We start from the raw sequence: 18,852 nt of genomic DNA on the forward strand, positions 1-18,852 counted from the left end.
GGTCTATTTTGATGCAAAATAATTTCATATGTATGAATTGATGGTTTGCAAGTATTTTCTCTATTTAGCTCTTTAAAAGTTCTTGAAATTCATGGTGGGTTGTTTAAAGCGTGATTTTTAATTGATGGATTTCAAAGTATTTATGCATAATTTCATTTACATTCATGTTTGGAAGTTGAAGTGATTTGAACCCACCTAGTTTTACTATATTTTCAATGAAGTTTTACTTAAAAGTTTTAACTCCAAATGATTATTTATGAAAGTAATGTCTATGATAAAATATGAGTCTTATTAAATGAAAGAATGATAAAATGATATGAATGATGGGTACTTTATGTAATAAGTACAATTCTTGCATATTTGAATTACCAAAGGTTTTAATGAGTTATTCTACCAAATATGATATTTTGAATTCCCAAGCTATATACTATGACTATTTTGAAGTATTATACTATTCTGTAAGATTGACTTAGCACCGAATGGGTCATTGAGGTGGGATTCGGTAAGGGAATCCTAGTAGCAACCCTTTGTTTCATTAACTATGTGCCAACATAGGAGCCCTTGTAGGCTTAGGATAATAGATCCACAAATAGCCCTTAAAGTTAAAGTTAAATAAATGAATAAAGTTGACGAAGTTCTACCCGACAAGTAGTCTTCCCGGCCAACGTAGGGGGTATGTTGGATTTCATGTAATAGCTCTCATGGTCTTAAATGTCGGTTATGGTAATTTTCCCACAAAATAAATATTTTAAAGGATATCTATATGATTGATTATGCATGCATTGCATTATGTTTCATATTACATAAATGTTTTAATATTTTCTCAATGTTCATGCATGCTTACATACTTAGTACATTCGAAGTACTAACGCATAGTCTTTTGCCTACATGATATCACCATGTAGGGACCGGTGTTTTTCCTCATTCTCCTCCACGTGGCTAGTTAAGATTTTTATTTGAAGACTACTTTTGGTGAGTTCCCATGTTCCAGAACAATACTCATTTATCTTTCTAGTTTATGATATGTTGAGATCTTTAGACACTTACTATGGTATTTCCTTCTACAATAATTGAAAGTGATCTAGGGACTTGTCTTAGCCCCGTTAAATCTAAAAGTTAAAGGTATTATTGGACATATGTAAGTTGAAGATTTACTATTATAATTTCTGCTTGTTTATTTATTGTCATTACCTATGAAAGGCTAAAAGAATGCTAAAATGCTTGTTTGAGGTACTTTCGGGTTCCTCATTTGCCATGTCACGTCTAGTCCCTAGGCTTGGGTCGTGACAAATATGGTATCAGAGCCTAAGGTTTTTAATGGTCCTTGGAGTCCAAGATATCGTGTTAAATAGGATCTTATTCATGGTTGTGAAGCGTACCATAGCTATGAATAGGAGACTATGGGATGTTTAGGATAGTTTTCCCTTCTTTCAAATTCATGTCGTGTCTTAGAGTGTACTAAGCTTTCCTTTAACTAACGACCCATTTTGTGTTCTCTAGATAATGACTCATGGAAGAGCACCTCCAAGAGAAAGGGTTGACGATGAGGACCAAGTTCCTCCCATTCCCAATGCCCCACATTATGAGAAAGGGGTAACCCATGTCGAGTTTTGCAATATCATTACGTTGTTGACTCAAGTCATAGCCAACCAAGGGAATCAAGGTATTCCTTCTCCCTAAATGAAAAATCCATCCTCTAGGATTTGGGATTTTCAAAGGATGAATCCGCCTGAGTTAGATGGTTCAAAACTAGATGAGGACCATATGAAGTTCATTGACGAGGTGTACTGGATTGTGGCTATCATGGGTGTTTCACCGAATGAAAAGGCCGAGCTAGTGTACTATCAACTCAAAGGTATGGCTCGAGTGTGGTATGAACAATAGGTTATTGAGAGGGATGAAGAAATGGGGCCGATTGGATAGGAAGAGTTCAAAGGTGCCTTCCTAGACCATTTCTTCCTATTGGAGCTAAGGGAGGCCAAAATCCAAGAGTTCATCAACCTCCATCAAGGGAGTATGAGCGTGAAGAAGTATACTCTGAAATTCACTAAGTTTTCAAAGTATGCTCCCTTCATGGTCTCCGACCCAAGAGCTAGGATGAGCAAGTTTATTTTCGGTGTCTCAAGCTTGGTGTCCAATGAGTGTAAAATGGCCAAGGTTGTCAAGGAGATGGACATCTCTCGGTTAATGACTTACGTAGAATAAATTGAAGAAGAGAAGCTGGGAGATAGATCAAGGGGGTTCAAAAAGGCTAGAGTGGATGGTAGAGGGTTTAACCCTCAAAGGTCCGATCATGGTAATAATGGAAAAGGCCAAGGTGAGCAATGGTTTATGGGACAAGGTTCCACCAATACTCCTCCTCCAAGGATCAACAAGGAAAAGGGTGCTAAACCAATGGTTCTAAGAGAGAATGTTGCTGCTCAAACTTTCCCCGCTTGCAAAGAGTGCGGAAGAACTCATAAAGGGGAATGCTTAGCCAGCTTCAATGCATGCTTTAAGTGTGGAAAGCTGGGCCACCATGCTACGAATTGCAGAGATGGTGATGGTAGGCCTCAAGACCATATTTCTCATGTCAACAAGCCCAAGGAGGTGTCCAATGCACCAAACGCTTTTATGCCTTGCACGGGAGATGAGAGGTTGAGGACGCACCCAATATCATTACCGGTATGTTAAAGGTCTTTGCTTTTGATGTGTATGCACTATTAGATCTAGGTGTAAATTTATCATTTGTTACTCCATTCCTTGCTAATAGGTTTTATGCGTCGCCCAAAATGTTATTATAGCCCTATTTGGTGTCCACCCCCATTGGTGAGTCGGTTACTGTTAGAAAGGTCAAAAGGGGTTGTCCCGTGTCTATCTTGCATAAAATTATTACTTGTGATCTCATTGAGATTGACATGGTAGATTTTGATGTCATTCTTGTGATGGATTGGTTACATGCATCTTAAGCTTCCATAGATTATAGGAATCGATTAGTCAAGTTCTAATTTCCAAATGAGTCCGTTATTGAATGGGAGGGTTGTGATTCGGTGGTGAATAATAAGTTCATTTCTTATCATAAGGCCCGAAAATGATTTCTAAGGATTGTATTTACCACATAATGAGGGTTAGGGATGTCGACTCCGAAAGTCCTCCTCTTGAGTCGATTTTCATAGTCAATGAGTTCCCCGGTGACCTTTACGGTGTCCCTCCCAAAAGGGAATTTTATTTTGGTATCAATCTCCTCCCCTATACCCAATCTATCTCTATTCCTCCTTACTGGATGGTTGCGGAAGAATTGAAAGAGTTGAAGGAACAATTAAAGGACTTGTTAGAAAAGGGGTTCATAAGACCAAGTATTTCTCTATGGGGTGATCCCGTTTTATTTCTGAGAAAGAAGGATGGGTCGCTTCGAATGTGTATAGACTACCGGCAATTAAAAACAAGTACCCACTCCCTAAAATAGATGACTTGTTTGATCAATTTCAAGGGGCAGTCACTTCTCCAAGTTCGACCTTCGATTCAGCTATTACCAACTACGGGTGAGGGAGAGTGACATTCCTAAAATGGATTTTTGAATAAGTTATGGTCACTTTGAGTTTGTGGTGATGAGTTTTAGGTTGACAAATGCGCCGACGGAGTTCATGGACTTGATGAATAGGGTTTTCAAATCTTACCTTGATATTTTTGTGGTGGTCTTCATTAATGATATTTTGATTTATTAAACAAATGTCTGAACATCTGAGTCCAAAAAGAAGGACTGAGACTAATGAGAAAGTCTACAGCAGTATGACAGAATAGCTCACTCTTGGACTTCGAACAAGATTTTACTCTTCTAACTTATGTCTCTCCGCAACCGGCTGAATATGCCCTGTACTCAACAAAAGGCAGAGAAAAAGTAGTATCAATACACAAAAACAACGATGTACTGATAGAATCACATGGTTAGATAGTAAGAGGATCATAGACAACTATATTCCACATAAAAGGCATATACATATACAGAATAAGAAAACTAATCTCAAGTTCAACTATATTCACCAACATCACAACTCAATATCTTTCGCATGCTATAACTTCACACAAGGGTCCTCTCAAGAGACCTACAAACAATCAACTTTGTGTTAAAATGTGACACCCGATCCAAATATATATCGGAATGCGACACCCGATCTAAATATATCATGTCAGAATGTGACACTTGATTTAAATATGTGTCAGAACGTGACACCCGATCCAAGCATACCACAATCACAAATACATTCAGTATTAACAATATTTATATCACCAAGAACAGGTTCATCACAAAGCAGGCCAACAAGTGATCATTTCACACATAATCTAGCATGTTTTCCTATTCATATACACAGATGCATATCATGAAGCAATTTAACAAATATATGAAACACATACGGGAAATTAGACCATCTCTTACCTTAAATTCACGCTTTAACAACCTTACAATAAAAGAGCTTTCCCTTTTTGAATTCGTTCTTCTCATTCTTGGTCAAAAAAAATAGTAAATACATATAAAGGATCAACACAATGGTCTAACTGTCATAAAATATAACACAATTCATATCCTAGGACAACCCGTAATACTAACCCCACCCTAGCGCTATTTCCCACCATTAGTTTTCAGTCCAAACCATCCCCCAATGATTATCAACCATACTTTCTAGGTTCTAAAAATCAAAGTATGATATTTAAGGAGTAAAATTCTTACCTTAAGCATGGAAATCCGTGGGAAATTGATAGACTTCGCCCTAGGTCGCCTATTAAAGTCTTAGAAACTGATTTTACAGAAAAAAGATCATTTCTAGGGTTTTTCACGACTTAAGTTACAACTTCCCCTCTCTGATAGGACCCATCCCGCTCTGGCGGGATATGCAAAAATAGTGAGCTTGGAGTTTGTTCTCCAATCCCCCATTTCAAAACACACCCCCTTCCAAGGATATATTAAAATATACCCTTCACACCAACTTTAATTCTGAGAGTTTTACTCACCCAAATATAATTTTTGCGAAGCCGTAAATACTTCGTATCGTCTTGCCTATCATCCTATCCAATTAAAATAGAGATTTGACCTCCCATCATTCACAAGATCATACTATACTTCACCTGACTCAGAATTTGTCCAATTCTAGCCTTGGCTAAGTTTTTCCAAATTTACTACCCAAAGTTTTATGGCTCGAAATCCTTCTACATTGGCTTATTCCTAACGATGGAGATAGGTCATTACAATAGATACCAATTTACCCATCACTCGTCCTCGAGTGACTAACTAGGGAAAACAGACCTAAATTAAGGATAGAGTATTACTTATTTCGTTGAACAGTCGAAGATACTTGTCTCGCATATCTTTCTCGGTCTCCCAAGTAACTTTCTCTACCGAATGATGTTTCCATTGCATTTTAACCATATTGATCTCCTTAGTCCTGAACTTTAAAACATCACGATCAAGAATTGTAACTGGTTCCTCCTCATACTGAAGTTCCTTGTCTAATAACACTATGTCCCATTTAATGATGTAGTCCCCATCCCCATGGTATTTTTTCAGCAAGGACACATGGAATACTGGGTGTATCCAAGAAAAGATAGGTGGTAAGACCAATTTGTACATCACTGGCCCTACACAGTCAAGAATTTCAAAAAGGCCAATATAGCGAGGGTTGAATTTGCCCTTCTTGCCAAATCTCATCACCCCTTTAATAAGTGACACTTTTAAAAGTACTTTCTCACCAGCCTCGAATGTCATATCCTTTACTTTACAGTCAGCATACTCTTTCTGATGACTTTGAGACGTTCAAAGCATAGCTTGGATGCTCTTTACCTTATATTACGCATCCCTCACCAAGTCTACCTCAAATGGCTCCACTTCCCAAGCTTCAAACCACCCTATAGAAGACCTGCAACCCCTCCCATATAGGGTTTCAAATGGTGTCATATTAATACTTGAATAGTAGTTATTATTGTAGGATAACTTACACAAAGGCAAGAACTTGTCTCAATGTCTCCAAAGTCTATAACACACGCCCTCAACATATCTTCCAACACTTGGATAGTCCTTTTCAATTGCCCATCTGTTGGTGGATGGAAAGTCATGTTGAAGGTGAGTTGAGTGCCCGGCTCTTCATGTAAATTCCCCCAAAATTTGGAAGTGGATTGTGTACCACGGTCTCAAATGATAAAAAGGGGCACCCCGTGCAGCCTTACTATCTCATTCACATAAATCCTGACCAGTTGTTGTGCATTGTAGTTCACTCCAACCGGGATAAAGTGTGTTGACTTTGTTAACCTTTTAACCACCACCCAAATGGAGTACTACTTTCCCAAAGTCTTAGAAAGTCCCACCACGAAGCCCATGGCTATTCTCTCCCACTTCCACTCAAGAATAGGCATTCTTTGAAGCAAACCTACAGGTCTTTGATAATCATATTTCACTTGTTCATAGTTCTGACACCTGGCTACATATTCAGCTATGTCCTTCTTCATACCAAACCACCAATATAACCTTTTCAAGTGTTGATACATCTTATTCACTCCCGGGTGGAAAAAGTATCATGAACCATGAGATTCAGACAAGATCTTATGAATTAGTCCATCTATCCGGAGAACACAAATCCTTCCCCTAAAGTGAAACACCCCACTTGCATCAAGTGTTGAGTCTTAAGCCTTTCCCATCAACACGTTTTCTCTAATTTCATTTAAGTTAATACCTTCAAACTGCTTGGTCATGATCTCTTCTATAAAGGTGGGCCTTAGATCAACTCCGGCCATTATCCCACCATTCTCTGAAATGACTAGCCTCATAAACTAGCCTCCAAGGCCTATTTTTCTAGCTAGGGCCGCTTAAGGGCTCCCAAACAAGCTAGATTACCCATGCTCACCAGTTTCTGGCATAATGCATCTGCTACCACATTAGCCTTACCTGGATGGTAATAGATGGTGACATCATTGTCTTTAAGCAACTCCATCGACCTTCGTTGTCTCAAATTCAAGTCCTTCTGGGTGAACATGTACTATAAGCTGCGGTGATCAGCAAACACCTCACACTTAATGCCATACAGATAATGCCTCTAGATTTTTTGTGCAAATACTACCGCTGCCAACTCCAAGTCATGAGTCGGGTAGTTGCTCTCATGCACCTTCAATTGACGTAAAGAATATGCTATAATATTCTTATCCTGCATCAACACAGCACCCATACTAGAATGTGAAGAATCGCAATAAATAATGAAGTCTTTACCTTTGACTGGTAGGGTCAGGATTAGTGTTGTGGTCAGAAGAGTTTTGAGCTTCTGGAAGCTCTCTTCACACTTATCAATCTACTCGAATGGCACCTCCCTTTTAGTCATCCTGATCAAGTGAGTGGAAATAGAAGCAATTTCTTTCTCAAATTGGTGATAATAACTGGCCAGTCCCACAAAAATTCTAAGCTCGTTCATGGAACTAGGCCTAGCCTAGTTCTTAACTGCCTCAATTTTTTATGGGTCCAGCATTACTCCTTCTTTTGAAACAATATGGCTTAAAAAGGCAACTGAAAGCAGCCAAAATTCACACTTAGACAATTTTGCATACAACTTTTGTCTTCCCAAAACACCTAGAACAATTCGAAGATGATCTGCATATTCCTATTCACTCTTTGAATATACCAATATATTATTTATAAACACTATCACGAACGAATCTAGGAACGGCTTGAATACTCTATTCATCAAACTCATAAAGGCTGCAGGTGCATTGGTCAACCCAAAGGATATCACCAAAAATTCATAGTGTCCGTATCTAGTTGTAAAAGTTGTCTTGGGCACATCCTCAGGCCTAATTTCCAACTGATGATACCCAGACCTAAGATCAAACTTTGAGAAGAATAAAACACCTTGTAACTGGTCAAAAAGGTCATCAATACGAGGTAAAGGGTATTTACTTCTGATGGTGACCTTATTCAATTGTAGGTAGTCAATGCATATTTGGTGACCTTATTCAGTTGTAGGTAGTCAATGCACATTCTCATACTACCATCATTTTCCTTGACAAACAACACCGGAGCACCCTAAGGGAAAGCATTAGGACGAATGTACCCCTTGTTAAGAAGCTCCTGGATCTGAGCCTTAAGCTCTCTCAACTCTACCGGAGCCATAAGGTAGGGAAGAATGGAAATTGGATGAGTACCAGGCAAGTCTGAAGAGAAAACTTTCAAAAATTCACACACTATCGGAATAGACTCAATAGTAGGAGTTTTTACCTCTATATTCCGGATATGGTCCAAGTAAGTCAAACAACCTTTCCCCATAATTTTTCTAGCCTGGAGAAAGAATATGACCATAGCTGGCTTAGGCTTCTACACCCCTTCCCATTCTAACCTTTCCCTCATCGGGATCTCTAAAGCCACAGTTTTTGCATTGCAATTAATTACAGCAAATTAGGGGGACAACCACGTCATTCCTAATATCACATCAAAATCTGGCATATCTAGGATCATTAAGTCAACTCAAGTCTGGTATCCCATAAACATAATAGAAAAGGCACGATACACAAAGGTGACTATGACTAACTCTCCAACAGAGGTAGAAATATGAACGGGGGCATCCAATATATCACACAGTGCATGAAAATCCAAGGCATATCTTACAGAAACATAGGAATAAGTAAAACCTGAATCAAATAAAACAATAGACATCCAGTCATAGATAAAAATAGTACCTGTGATAACTGCGTCAGATGCCTCTACCTCAGTCTTGCCCAAAAATGCATAAAACTGAGCCTGGTTATCCTGACGGGCTACCTCCCTGTCCGGATGGGCTGCTCCTCGACCTGCACTACTATTACCTCGGCCTCTCGAATTTTCTCATCACCCACCCTATAGACGTCCTCTTATATTGCTCCTTCCAGCTGTTGGGACCACTGCTCTGTCCTGTTGGGGTGATGAAACTATCTCGCGGGAGTGAGGGCACTCTCTACATATATGACCCGGCTCTTCAAAATTAAAACAAGCGCGATCAAAGGACGGGCAACTACTTGGGAATAATACTCCTTGACCCTCATGGGCCTGATGCTACTGTGGAGTACCTGAAAAACTACCAGTGGAAGTGGACAGTGCTAACTGAATTGGCCGAGCAGCAATCACCTACCTTTTTGACCTTCTGGAATAGGATCCCTGAAATTTACCTACACTCTTAGACTTCTTAGCCAAAGCTTTGGCTTTCCCATCTTTCCTCACACCTTCAACCTTCTTAACGAATTTTATGACTTCGTTGAAACTTCTATCAGCCGAAGTTATATGGACCAAAAGTACCTGCAACTCGGGGTTTAACCTCTTTACGAACAACCTGATCCTCTCCTCCTCTGTAGTGACCAGCTAAGTAGCGTACTTGGAAAATACATGAAACTTGGCTTTATAAGCAGCCACTGATAACCCTTCCTGCTCAAGGTCCATAAACTCGTCTTTTTTTCTGTCCCTCAAAGTATGTGGCACATACTTCTCTAGAAATAGAGCATGGAACTGAACCCAAGTGAGTGGGGGCGCTACAGGCAAATGACACTCCGCATAAGCCCTCCACCACTATTTGGCCTCACCCTATAGATGGAACGTGAAAAACTCTACTCCATATTAGTACACTATACCCAACTTGTGCAATCTCTCATAACAATCTAAAATAAACTCATAAGTATCTTCATTTTCTTACACTAGAAGACTGGAGGTTTTAGTTTGAGGAACTTAGTGAGCATGTCATGCTCAGAACCAATAATTATAGGACCTATTTGTGGCCTAAAAAATACATCTGTGCCTACCACCTCATCTGCTGGCGGAGCTGCAGCAGCAAACAGACGAGCAACGGGAGTAGGTGTTGCAGGCATAGCTGGGATGGCGTTAGTTCCAGCCATTCCACTCAGGAAGGTCATGATCTTCTAATCTAATAATGGATCCATAGGGGGAATACCAGCATCCCCAGTTTGGGTTTTCTCTTATTCAACCTACTCTTGATATTCTCCAGCTTCCACCTCTCCCTCGAACTCATTCTGGGGAGCAGGAGGGGTCTCACCTACCAGTACCTCTTCAATAAGGACCTCCACTCGGTGTTGCTCTCTCTCTACTCTTGCCTCGCCTCTTTCTTTTGCCTCTTCTTCTTCTACGCCCTCGAATAGCTAGCGCTTCTTCTGACTTCACTGGAGCTACGGGTTGGACCCTATTATAGCGAGTATTAACCATTTGTGGACAAGAAAGTGAAAGAGGTTAGATACCAATTTGGATTGCTAGGTACCAATTGGAATCAAGTTATAGAACGAAGGAAAGAAAGCAATGAAACTTTTTTTAAAATCCTGTAGCCTCTCGAAGAAAAGTATAGACGTCTACATACCCTTCTGCAAGACTCTACTAGACTCATTTTGGTACGACGAGATCAATGAACCTAGGCTCTGATATCAACTTTGTCACAACCCCGACCCACTATGACTGGCACCCACTTTAACTCTCCGGTGGGAGAACCATTCTAAACAGCCCAAAAATAATAATCTCAAAGTACACATAAGCTTAAAGATGTGGAAGCAGGTTTAAATCAAGAATAAATGTTGAGTTCCCATAAACTTAGAAAATGTCTAGTTATCAACACAAAATATGCAGAAGTAAATACATCTGAGGAACTGAAAGTCGTCCGTACCAAAACTCTAACCAAATGTCAATGTAAAAAAAGGGGAACACTCCTAAAAGAAGTCAAAATACTAAACAAATATCTGAACATCTATGTCCCAAAAGAAGGACTGAGGCTAATGAGAAACTCCATGGCAGCATGACAGAATAGCTCACCCTTGGACTTTGAACAAGCTTTTACTCTTCTAATCGATGTCTCTCCGCAGCCGGCTGAATATGCCCTGTACTCAACAAAAGGCATAGCAAAAGTAGTATTAGTACACTAAAATAATGGTGTACAAGTAGGATCACGTAGTTAGCTAGTAAGCGAATCATAGATAAGGAAATTCCACACCATAGGCATATACATATACAGAATAAGTCGACTAATCTCAAGTTCATCTATATTCAGCAATATCAAAACTCAATATATTACACATGCTATAACTCCACACAAGGGTCCTCTCAATGGACCTACAAACAATCAAATTTGTGTCGGAATGTGACACCTGATCTAAATATATGTCGGAACGCGACATCCAATACAAATATATCGTATCGGAACATGACAGCCAATCCAAATATGTGTCAGAATGTGAAACCCAATCCAAGCATACCACAATCACAAATACATTCAGTATTTACATTATTTATATCACCAAGAACAGGTTTATCACAAAACAAGCCAGCAAGTGATCATTTCACACATAATCTAGCATGTTTCTCTATTCATATACACACATGCATATCATGAAGAAATTTAACAAGTGTATGAAATACATATGGGAAACTAGACCATCACCTACCTCAAATTCATGCTTCAACAATCTTACAATGCAAGAGTTTTCCCTTTACGGGTTCGTTCTTCTCGTTCTTGGTCTAGAAAACAATAAATACATATAAAGGATCAACACAATGGCCTAACTATCATGAAATATAACACAATTCATATGCTAGGCCAACCCATGATCCTAACCCCACCCTAGGTCTATTTCCCACTATTAGTTTCAGTTCAACCCCCTCCCCCCCAATGATTACCAACCATACTTTCTAGGTTCTAGGAATCAAAGTATGAATTTAGGGAGTAAAATAATTACCTTAAGTATGAAAATCTATGAGAAATTGATAGAATTCACCCTAGGTCGCCTCTTGAAGTCTTAGAAACTGATTTTGAAAAAAAAAGACCGTTTCTAGGGTTTGTCACGACTTAAGTCGCGACTGCCCCGCTCTGGTGGGAATAATCCCACTCTAGCGGGATATGCAGAAATAGTGAGCTCGGATTTTTTGCTCCAATCCCCTATTTCACAACACACCCCCTCTCGAGGACATATTAAAATATGCCCTTCACGCCAACTTCAATTCCAGGAGTTTTACTGGCCCAAATGCAATTTTCGCGAGCCATAAATGCTTCGTATCATCTTGTCTATCAGCCTATCCAATCAAAATAGAGATTTAATCTCTCATCATTCACATGATCACCCTAGACTTCACCTGACTCTGAATTCTTTCAAATCTGGCCTAGGATAAGTTTTTTCGAAGTTACTTCCAAAAGTTTTTTAACCCAAAATCCTATTCCATTGGCCTATTCCTAACGACGGAACAAATCATTACGATAAATTGATTTTCCACCCTTTTCAGCAGAAAGTGACGTTTGTTGTATGTATAATGGCTTATTGGCATTTTAGAACAGATTGTGAAGCCTCCAATTGTTGCTAAATCAGTTAGAACCTTGTTGATTAATTAATGCAATAGAGGTAGTTATTAAGTAGAGCTAATACCTTACATTGTATTGGGAAAAGGCTTACCTTCACTATATGCTTACATCAAACCATGCATAAACTTTTCATTCACCTATATCATTACCTTCACTAACCATGCTTAATTAACAGGATTATGTGGAACATAAAACAAGAAAGAATCAACAACTAATTTTGGTTTCATTTCATCTGTCTGGAAATTCACTACTACAATAAGACATATGTCCATACAAAAATTATCAAAGAATAGTTGTCATTTAGATGTCAACTTTAATATCTTCTTGACTATAAGGTTAAATCGAAATCATTATCCTTAGAAGAAAAAGAAGAAGAATAAATTCCATAGAATGACTTGTCGAATGTAGTAGCACTGGCTGATGTAGAGGCATCATAATGATATGGATACATGTAAACCCAAGTAAAAGGCAATACTGTTGGCACTCTGTAACAATTTGGAGGCACATTATCACTTTCTTCATTATTTTCCAGTGGAAAAATAACGTCTCCTATATTTTTTTAAACGGAGGTCGAAAATACTTGATTTCTTATGTTTTTTTCTCTCATTTAAATTGGAATTAGTATCCAATAATCTCATGAAGTACTTCTGAACATTACTAGCAACCTGTGTTGATGTTTTGCTGGGCAAGAAATCCTTAGCCCAATTGTCTTTCCCATGAAAATCCAATCCTTTCAAGAATGCTTTGTGTTCGTCCTCTATCCATGGATTCTCTTTCTTGATTTTTCTTTCCATAATTCACTGCACATTCTGTGATTATGCCCTTTCCCACGACACACTGTTCCCATTGCTAACTTTTTTCTTAATTTTGAAAAATCAAGAAGTACAATGTATAATATATTAGGAAGAAAGATTCCTTTTTATGCAATGTAAAAGGAAAGGCTGTCTTTTTCACTTTTCCTACTATGAAACACTACTTATGGTAATAAGTTCTTACTACATTTATTACAACCGAGTCAAAATAAAGGGAAACTGTATTTTTGGATTAAGGAAAATATTTTGAATTATTTATGAGAAGGAAGTAAAGATTATGGGGTCCAGGATTATGATTCTACTGACTATAATTTACCCTTTTTTACTTTATTTTCTGATATTTCAACTCAATATTTGATAAATAAAGAACACGGTGAAAGTTTAAAAAGAAAAATAATAATAATAATAATAAAACCCTAAGATTTGATTTATGAAAATTTATCAATAGAAATTTTCCCATAGAAAGGACTTATTTTTAATAGTTTACTAACTTAAATTAATAATTATATTTTTACCATTCGGTATACAAAGTTCTTGACTTAGAGTTTAGTTTCATACTTTTATTTCTGACTATCTCAAACTCTCGGTTAATCTACGTGTTAGTGTCTGCTAGTTCTTTTTAGCAAGATCCAATCTGTCAACTCATGTGCATAGTTCATTTAGTTTGTCATCTTATTTCTAGGTGATTTTTAATGATATTTTTATGGCAAATCATAACAGTTAAATTGATAATCGAACCGATAACGATCAATAACCGATAAATCAAAATATTAATGGTTCTATAATGATTTACCATATTTACAAACATTAATCGATAAGTCGACCCGATATACTTCAAAATCAAACCGATAGTATGTAGCCCTACTATAATACAACAACAACAACAACCCAGTGAAATCCCACAATATGGGGTCTGGGGAGGGTAGAATGTACGCAGACCTTACTCCTACCAAGGTATAACGACTGTTTCCTGGAGATCCTCGGCTCAGTAAAAGCATAAATGCATAAATGCATAAATACATAAAAAAATGTTAGATAAGAATAGGAAATTAAAGTTTATGAGAAAAACAACAAACAAATAACGAATAGATAACAAATAAATACAAATAACAAATAACGAATAAATAAATAATGAAAGCGTCACAGATAAAATAGAGTAATCAAAGCATAGAAAGTAATAAATACTAACAGAAATAACCGAAATTAGAAGTCAAAGCGCAAGAGATCGTAATGCACTACTACGCCTATGAATAGAGAAGAATAACGAGACTATGAACTAGCCTTCTACCCTAATGTGGGTCCTCCACACCCTCCTATCTAAGGTCATGTTCTCCGTAAGCTGTAATTGCGTCATGACCTGTCTAATCACCTCTCCCCAATACTTCTTCGGCCTACCCTTACCTCTTCTGTAACCATCCATGGCTAGCCTATCACACCTCCGCACTGGGGCATTTGTGTCTCTCCTCTTCACATGTCCATACCATCTCAGTCACATTTCCCGCATCTTGTCTTCCACCGAGGCCACTTCTACCTTGTCCTGAATAGCCTCATTTCTAATCCTGTCGCTCCTGGTGTGCCCACACATCCATCTCAGCATTCTCATCTTAACAACTTTCATCTTTTGAATGTAAGAAGTCTTAACTGGCCAACACTCCACCCCATACAGCATAGTCGGTTTAACCACCACTTTGTAGAACTTGCCCTTAAGTTTTGGTGGCACATTCTTGTCACATATCACTCCGGAAGCGAGCCTCCATTTTATCCACCCTACCCCAATACGATGTGTGACATCATTGTCAATTTCCCCGCTGCCTTGCATGATAGACCCAAGATACTTTCAACTACTTCTCTTTTGGATGGCCTGAGCACCAAGCCTAACTTCCACGCCAACCTCCTGAGGTGTCTCACTGAACTTGCACTCTAAGTACTCTGTCTTTGTCCTACTCAACTTAAACCCTTTAGACTCCAAGGTATGTCTCCAATCCTCCAGCTTAGCGTTAACTCCACGGCGAGTCTCATCGATCAGGACTATGTCATCCGCGAAAAGCATACACCATGGCACCGCACCTTGAATTTGTCGCATCAATCCATCTATCACCAAGGCAAATAAAAAAGGACTAAGAGTTTATCCTTGATGCAACCCCATCACCACTGGGAAGTGCTCTGAGTCCCTTCCTACTATCCTTACCCTAGTTTTAGCTCCCTCGTATATGTCCTTGATCACCCTAATGTATGCCACAGGTACACCTTTAGCCTCCAAATATGTCTATAGTATTTCTCTTGGTACTTTATCATAAGCCTTTTCTAGGTCGATGAATACCATATGCAAGTCCCTCTTCCTCTCCCTATGTTGCTTCACCAGTCTCCTCATAAGATGGATGGCTTCTGTAGTTGAGCGTCCCGGCATAAATCCAAACTGGTTCTCCGAAATAGACACGTCTCTCCTCACCCTCATCTCTACCACTCTTTCCCATAGTTTCATAGTATGGCTTAGTAGCTTAATACCTCTATAGTTGTTGCAACTCTGGATATCCCCTTTGTTTTTGTATAAAGGGATCATTATGCTCGACCTCCATTCTTTGGGCATCGTTGCCATTTTAAAGATGACATTAAATAACCTAGTCAACCACTCAAAACCTACCGAGCTCGTGCTCTTCCAAAATTCCTCAGGAATCTCGTCAGGTCCGGTTGTTCTTCCCCAGCGCATCCTATGAACGACACTCTTAACCTCCTCGACCTTAATACTCCTGCAATACCCAAAATCGTGACGCCTCCCTATATGTTCTAAATATCCCAACACAAAGTCTCTGTCCCCTTCCTCATTCAAGAGTTTATGGAAATAGGACTGCCATCTCTGTTTAATGAGGGTCTCGTCCACCAATACTTTTCCATGTTCGTCCTTAATGCACTTCACTTGGTCCACATCTCGTTCCCTTCTCTCCCTCGTCCTGGCTAGCCTGAACAATTTTTTATCCCCACATTTCTCTTCTAGTTCAGCATAAAGGCGTTCAAAAGCTGTTGTTTTTGTCGTTGAAACCGCCGACTTCGCCTCCTTTCTCGCTATCTTATAAAGTTCCCTATTCGTCCACTTCTCCACCTCATCCGTTCTTTCTATCAACTTTGCGTACGCTATCTTCTTTGCTTCCACCTTTTCTTGCACTTCTCCATTCCACCACCAGTCTCCTCGATGCTGACTACGACTACCAGTTGAGACTCCCAACACTTCCCTTGCTACAGTCCTAATACAACTAGCCGTCCTATCCCACATACTGGTCGCATCCCCATTACTATCCCAGGCCCCCATGACCTTCAACTTCTCTCCCATCTCTAGGGCATTTGCCGTGGTCAAACTCCTCCATCTGATCCTAGATTGATCATCCCTAACCCTCTTCTTCCTCATCATCTTGATCCCTAAATCCATCACCAAAATCTTATGTCGGGTTGTAAGGTTGTCGATCGAAATGACCTTACAGTCTTTGTACAGACCTCTATCAACTTTTCTCAGGAGTAAAAAGTCTATCTGAGTCTTAGCCACCGAACTATGGAATCTTACCAAGTGGTCTTCCTTCTTTGGGAAACTCGAATTGGCTATGACCAACCCAAAAGCTCTCACGAATTTCAAAAGTGAAAGGCCTCCTCCATTTCTGACCCCGTAGCCAAAGCCTCCATGCACATCATCATACCCTCCTGAAATAGACCCGATGTGCCCATTGAAATCCCTTCCCATGAAAAGCTTCTCAATAGGTGGTATACCTCCCACTAACTCGTCCAAATCCTCCCAAAAGCGCCTCTTATCCTCCTCTCTTAAGCCCGTTTGTGGCGCATAAGCACTAATAATGTTGAATGTGCTCCCTTCAACGACCACCTTAATCGACATCATCCTATCGTTGACTCTCCTAACCTCCACCACCTGATCGCTTAGATCATTGTCTACTAAAATGCCTACCCCATTCCTATATTTCGATCTACCTGAGAACCAAAGCTTATACCCGTCTACCTCCCTAGCTTTAGAACCTACCCATTTGGTCTCTTGGACACAAGCTATATTAATATTTCTCTTCTTTAGAATCTTAACTAGCTCTATGGATTTGCCTGTTAACGTACCAATGTTCCAAAAACCAACTCTCAGTCTAGACGCTCATTTAACCCACTTACCCCTCCTTACCCTCGTTCTCGCCCCTGTCCCTGAACAAGAACATGACCTTAGTCTACCATCACTATCTAAAGCCACGAAAATACGTAGGAATTAATAAATTATTCAAAAATCTAAAGTTAGCAAAATGCAACGATAAGTGTATGATCAAAAATATAGGTAAATTGGAGGTACCAACTCCAGTTGAAACGAACCTGATTTACGCTGGAAACACTGTTCACGCCAAAAACATTGTTCACACCAAAAACACTATTCACGCCGAAAAATGGAAAACTGCGAGACGACGCCAGAAATCAATAGATCTAGGCCAAATCTGAACAGATCTGGCCCGGAGAAAGCTGTAACGTCGGAGGTCGCCGAAAAATACTGGCCGTCGCCGGATATTGCTGGGAGTTTCTGCGGGCAGATCTGGACAGATCTTGTTTCTTGGTCGCCGGCAGAAACAAAATGTTTTAGAGCTGTTCTTGCGTTCGCCGGAAAAGAAAGAAAGAAGCAGAAGAAGACCGGAGTTTCTTGTGTTCGCCGGAAAAGGGAGAAGAAGACCGGCGTATGGTCGCCGGAAAAGAAAGAAAGAACTGTGTCCAAGAGAAAAAACTAAAATTTAACACTCCAGTATCAGAACGGATATGGAAGACCAATTTTGTTGTCTAAGTCGAGCTTCTCTTCAGGGTATTATCTAATCGACCAATTTCGACTCAATCATATAATAGTCGGTGCCAGCTATATGAGTCCTCTATATCCATTGTCTAAGCCCATTTCAATTTCAATACTAAGAAAACCTGGGGGTTTTCTAAAGTTAAGAGATTCTCCAAAATGTAATTTGAACAATGGGAGGAAGATCAGGTTTTGGGAAGATAACTGGTTAGGGAATGGAAGTCTCAAGCTCTTGTTCCCAGATATTCATCACCTGAACCAACAGCAAGAGTCTCCTCTTTATGAAGTTTGGTCTGAACATGGATGGAACCTTACTTCAAGAAGACTGATACAAGACTGGGAGGTGGAGAGATTGGCTGAATTTTATGGAACACTTGATAGTTCTTAGGATTCAAGGAAGGAGAAGGCACTCTTAAATGGAAATGTCATAGCAAAGGATTATTCACTGTTAGTTTTGCATATAGAGATATGAATCAGATGGAATCCCAAGTTAACGTTCTGCCTTGGAAGCTTATATGGAAGGTTAAAATACCATATGAAGTGGCAGTTTTCCTTGGTTGGTGGTGAAAGAGATGTACTTACACAAGAGAATCTAATGAAGAGGGGAATACAGATGCGCCCAAGATGCCATTTTTTTTAGCAGGTTACAGAGACAATTAACCATCTGCTTTTACATTGTAAAGTGGTTAGAATTATTATTGTTATAGATAGATTGTTATTATAGAAATATAAAATTAATATAAAAAAGCCAATTCTGTGAAAAATCAGATCGTTGTAACCAATGACCGTTGTAAAAGTTTGGCTATATTTGTTTCTTGCATGAATTGCCGAGAAATTTTGCATTAATTATTCAGAACTATTATATATAGAGAGAGAGAGAGAAAACTGTTTAAATGCAAGACATCGTTGA

Source organism: Solanum dulcamara, chromosome 9, assembly GCF_947179165.1.
Source record: "Solanum dulcamara chromosome 9, daSolDulc1.2, whole genome shotgun sequence".
NCBI classification, from domain to species: Eukaryota; Viridiplantae; Streptophyta; class Magnoliopsida; order Solanales; family Solanaceae; genus Solanum; species Solanum dulcamara.